This window comes from Arachis duranensis, chromosome 4 (assembly GCF_000817695.3).
Source record: "Arachis duranensis cultivar V14167 chromosome 4, aradu.V14167.gnm2.J7QH, whole genome shotgun sequence".
Lineage (NCBI taxonomy): Eukaryota > Viridiplantae > Streptophyta > Magnoliopsida > Fabales > Fabaceae > Arachis > Arachis duranensis.
In genome coordinates this window covers 69,744,269-69,750,152 of record NC_029775.3, presented here as the reverse complement: position 1 = coordinate 69,750,152, position 5,884 = coordinate 69,744,269, and the positions used below count along the sequence as shown (strand labels likewise).

The 5,884-nt window shown below is 37.4% G+C and overlaps 1 non-coding gene across 1 annotated transcript; it reads right to left on the bottom strand.

Annotated features, from left to right (window-relative positions):
• Positions 1-5,537: 5,537 nt before the first annotated feature.
• LOC127747050 (small nucleolar RNA R71) lies at positions 5,538-5,641 on the bottom strand. The gene has a single exon (XR_008008855.1). It is a non-coding gene; the product is annotated as a small nucleolar RNA R71 (small nucleolar RNA).
• Positions 5,642-5,884: the final 243 nt, after the last annotated feature.

Sequence of the window (5,884 nt, the reverse complement as noted above, 5' to 3'; positions counted from 1 at the left end):
AAAAGAGAAGAGCAATCCGGCACGGGACGCCTCAAGGTTCCCCAACCGCTTCTGTGAACTTGTGTTCCTCGCCATGGTTGAGAGGAACTATCATTTCGAGCACTTACTCGTCCCTTTGGACCACATTGCTCATTATGTGATGCCCCGCATTGAGCGGCGAGGATGGGAGTTTCTCCTGTGAAGACCACATGAGGCCAACCTCTTGTAGGTGGTAAAGTTTTACACCAATTACCACCTCCCTTCTCTTCAGTCAGTATACGTGCGTCGGAAGCAAGTCCCAGTTTCAGAAGAGGCTATTCAGTGAGTGCTTAATATTTTACCGGTATCGGAAGAAATGGATGGTTACCAAGAGGTCCTACATCAGTGGAATGAGTTTGGGTTTGATTGGGACTCGATTCTTTCTAGTCATTGCCAAGCTAGAGACATTTTGGACCCAAGGACAACTCCGGATGCGACCCAAGTGCATTGATGCACGCTACCTCACTGTGGAGGCTAGAGCTTGGGCTCAGATCCTATCTCACTACGTGCTGCCTAGCACCCATAAGTCATCCTTCACGGTAGACCTCGCTCTCCTTGTTTGGTGCGTATTCACGGAGAGCCAGTCAATATTCCTCTCCTCATCCGACAAGCAATGAGTCGAGTCCATGCCAAGGGTAATTTACCATTTCCTGTGTTGGTATCTGATTTAGTTGCTGCCGCTGGTGTTCCTTGCGAGGCTACGGACATGAAGGCTACAATTCCAGCAAGGGGCGATGTTGTCCCAAGTGGGAAATATCTTCAGCCTCCCATAGACACCCCGAGCCTTGACATGGCCCCTCCATCCACCGTTCCTACCACCTCATCCATACCACTACAAAGATCCACCCACCAACGGCTTGAGGATCTCTATAAGAAGATGGACAGATATGAACGGCGAAACCAACACCGATTTGCTTATATAAAGAAGCTTTTGAGTTTTGTGACTCCATCTATGGAGGAGCCAGAGATCTCCACATCCACCTCGTACTTAAGCGAAGAGAGCGTTCATGAAAGGGATAGTGGAAGTTCTAGTCCCGATCACCCCTTGAACCTTGCTAGTAGCACGGAGGACCGTGCTAATTCTTAAGTGTGTGGAGGTCGTTCGACCGATCTTCGTGGGTAATAATCCCCTCCTTTCAATATCTACGGACTTCAATTCTCCTTTGTTTTGTTAATTATGACACATTGCATGTTTAGTTAGTTTTTGTTTTGTTAGGACTACTTGGTTGGGGTAATAACTTCCTTTTCCAAGAAAATGTGTTTCTTTGGGAACCCTACCAATTTTGAAAAAAAAATTATGATAAACTTGCTTGAAGAATGTATTTTGGAACATGGTTGTTGAGTTCAGAACACAAGCATGTGAGCTTCGAGCCAATTGTGTGGTTACATCTTCTAACCACTTATTCCCATTCTTGTGTGCATTGTCCTCTCTCTATGATTGCAACCCTTGGTTTGTCTGATTCTATATATCCATTATTTTGTGTATGAATGCATTTACATGATTGAGGTCATCATTTCAATAGTCACTTTCCCAAAGAGCCTTACCCCTTTTATCTACCATTGCTAACCAATTTTGAGCCCATGATAAACCCCTTTTGTTATTAAATTTAGCACATCAATGCCCTTAAGTGAAAAACAATGAACATCCCTGGATTTGGATCCTTGATTAGCTCAGGCGAAGGAGAGTGTGTGCCATTTAAATGGGAGGGGATACTTGGGGACTTGGGTAGATGTAAAGGTATATTTTGCATTTGTAATTGAAAATTTTGGGAATTGGGAACATACTCATGTATTGAATGATTGAACCATATGCATTGGTGATGAGCGGATAATTTATACGCTTTTTGGCATTGTTTTCATTAGTTTTTATGCTAAATTCACATTTCTGGACTTTACTATGAGCTTGTGTGTTTTTCTGTGATTTCAGGTAATTTTTGGCTGAAATTGAGGGACCTGAGCAAAACTCTGATAAAGAGGCTGACAAAGGACTGCTGATGCTGTTGGAATCTGACCTCCCTGCACTCGAAATGGATTTTCTAGAGCTACAAAACTCGAAATGGCACGCTCTCAAAGGCGTTGGAAAGTAGACATCCAGAGCTTTCCAGAAATATATAATAGTTTATACTTTATTAGTGATTAGACGACGTAAACTGGCGCTCAACGCCAGTTCCATGTTGTTGTCTGGAGTCAAACGCCAGAAACACGTCACGAACCGGAGTTGAACGCCCAAAACATGTTACAACTTGGCGTTCAACTCCAAAAGAAGCCTCAGCTTGTGGATAGATCAAACTCATCCCAAACATACACCAAGTGGGCCCTGGAAGTGGATTTATGCATCAATTACTTACTCCTATAAACCCTAGTAGCTAATTTAGTATAAATAGGATAGTTTACTATTGTATTAGACATCTTGGAATTGTATTATTCAGTCTTGGGACGTTTAGTTCTCAGATCATGGGGGCTGGCCATTCGGCCATGCCTGGACCTTTCACTTATGTATTTTCAACGGTGGAGTTTCTACACACCATAGATTAAGGGTGTGGAGCTCTGCTGTACCTCAAGTTTCAATGCAATTACTATTATTTTCTATCCAATTCGATTTATTCCAGTTCTAAGATATTCGTTGCACTTCAACTTGATGAATGTGATGATCCGTGACACTCATAATCATTCTTACCTATGAATGCGCGTGACTGACAACCACTTCTGTTCTACCTTAGACCGGGCGCATATCTCTTGGATTCCTTAATCAGAATCTTCGTGGTATAAGCTAGAATTGATGGCAGCATTCATGGGAATCCGGAAAGTCTAACCTTGTCTGTGGTATTCCGAGTAGGATTCCGAGATTGAATGACTGTGACGAGCTTCAAACTCCTGAAGGCTGGGCATTAATGACAGACGCAAAAGAATCACTGGATTCTATTCCAACCTGATTGAGAACCGACAGATGATTAGTCGTGCTGTGACAGAGCATTTGGACCATTTTCACTGAGAGGATGGGATGTAGCCATTGACAACAGTGATGCCCTACATACAGCTTGCCATAGAAGGGAGTGATATAATTGGATAAAAGCAGTAGGAAAGCAGAGATTCAACAGGGACAAGCATCTCCATACGCTTATCTGAAATTCCCACCATTAATTTACATAAGTATTTCTATCCTTTATTATTCACGCAAGTATCTCTTTATATTTCTCATAATCAATTGTTATCCGCCTGACTGAGATTTACAAGATGACCATAGCTTGCTTCATACCAACAATCTCTGTGGGATCGACCTTTACTCACGTAAGGTATTACTTGGATGACCCAGTACACTTGCTGGTTAGTTGTGCGGAGTTGTGATAAAGTGTGATTCACGTTTGAGAGCACCAAGTCTTTGGAGCCATTATTGATGATCACAATTTTGTCCACCAAGTTTTTGGCGCCGTTACCGGGGATTGTTCGAGTATGGACAACTGACGGTTCGTCTTGTTGCTCATATTAGGTAATTTTCTTTTCAAAAAAGTTTTGAAAAATCTTTCAAATTTTTTTTATTTTTGTTTTTCTAAAGAATATTTTCGAAAAAAATAAAAGAAAATACAAAAAATTTTAGAAAATCATAAAAATAAAAAATATTTTGTGTTTCTTATTTGAGTCTTGAGTCAATTTATAAGTTTGGTGTCAATTGCATGCTTTAAAAATTTTTCTTGCATTTTTCGAAAATTCATGCATTCATGGTGTTCTTCATGATCTTCAAGTTGTTCTTGACAAGTCTTCTTGTTTGATCTTGATGTTTTCTTGTTTTGTGTTAATTGTTGTTTTTCATATGCATTTTTCGTTTGTTAGAGTCCATGCATTAAAGATTTCTAAGTTTGGTGTCTTGCATATTTTCTTTGCATAAAAAATTTTTCAAAATTATGTTCTTGATGTTCATCATGATCTTCAAAATGTTCTTGGTGTTCATCTCGACATTCATAGTGTTATTGCATGCATCATGTGTTTTGATCCAAAATTTTCATGTTTTGGGTCATGTTTGTGTTTTTCTCTCTCCTCATTAAAAATTCAAAAATCAAAAAAATATCTTTTCCTTATTTCCCTCCAAATTTTCGAAATTTTGGGTTGACTTGGTCAAAAATTTTTAAAAATTAGTTGTTTCTTAAGTCAAGTCACAAATTTTCAATTTCAAAAATCCTATCTTTTCAAAACTTTTTCAAAAATCAAATCTTTTTCATTTTTATCTTATTAATTTCAAAAATTTTAAAATTATTTTCAAAATCTTTTTCTTAATTTTATTTCAAATTTTCGAAATTACACTGACAATTAATGTGATTGATTCAAAATATTTGAAGTTTGTTACTTTCTTGTTAAGAAAGGTTCAATCTTTAAATTCTAGAATCATATCTTTTAGTTTCTTGTTAGTTAAGTAATTAATTTTAATTTTAAATATTTAAATCTTTTTCAATCCTATCTTTTTATCATATCTTCTTATCTTATCTTTTTATCATATCTTTTTCAAAATTTATCTTTTTCAAAAATTTGATTTCAAAATATCTTATCTAACTTCTTATCTTCTTATCTTTTCAAATTGGATTTTAATATATTTTTCAACTAACTATTTGACTTTTTTTGTTTCTTATCTTTTTCAAAACCACCTAACTACTTTTCCCTCTCTAATTTTCGAAAATATCTCATCCCTTTTTCAAAAATTCTTTTTAATTAATTAATTGTTTTAATTTTAATTCTATCTTATCTTTTATTTTCGAAAAACATTTAACTTCTTTTCAAATTTATTTTCGAAATTTCTTTCCTCTCCCCTTCTTCTATTTATTTATTTATTTATTTACTAACACTTCTCTTCACCTCTCTTCATCTCAAATCACTACCCCTACCTATTCATTCTTCTTCACTCCTATTCCCTTTCTTTCTCTACTAACATAAAGGAATCTCTATACTGTGACATAGAGGATTCCTCTTTCTTTTCTTGTTCTCTTCTTCCCTATATGAGCAGGAACTAGGAAAAAGGCATTCTTGTTGAAGCTGATCCTGAACTTGAAAGGACTCTGAAGAGGAAATTAAGAGAAGCTAAATTACAACAATCCAGAGACAACCTTTCTGAAAATTTCGAACAAGAAAAGGAGATGGCAGCCGAACCCAACAACAATAATGCAAGGAGGATGCTTGGTAATTTCACTAAACCAATTTCCAAATTTGATGGAAGAAGCATCTCCATTCCGGCCATTGGAGCAAATAATTTTGAGTTGAAACCTCAATTAGTTGCTCTAATGCAACAGAACTGCAAGTTTCATGGACTTCCATCTGAAGATCCTTACCAGTTTTTAACTGAGTTCTTGCAGATTTGTGAGATTGTAAAGACGAATGGAGTAGATCCTAAAGTCTATAGGCTCATGCTTTTCCCTTTTGCTGTAAGAGACAGAGCTAGAACATGGTTGGACTCACAACCTAAAGATAGCCTGGACTCCTAGGATAAGCTGGTCACGGCCTTCTTGGATAAATTCTTTCCTCCTCAAAAGTTGAGCAAGCTTAGAGTGGATGTTTAGACCTTCAAGCAAAAAGATGGTGAATCCCTCTATGAAGCTTGGGAAAGATACAAGCAGATGACCAAAAAGTGTCCTTCTGACATATTTTCAGAATGGACCATATTAGATATATTCTATTATGGTCTATCTAAGTTTTCCAAAATGTCATTGGACCATTCTACAGGTGGATCCATTCACTTAAAGAAAACGCTTGCAGAAGCTCAAGAACTTATTGACATGGTTGCAAATAACCAATTCATGTACACTTCTGAGAGGAATTCCGTGAATAACGGAATGCCTCAGAGGAAGGGAGTTCTTGAAATTGATGCTCTGAATGCCATATTGGA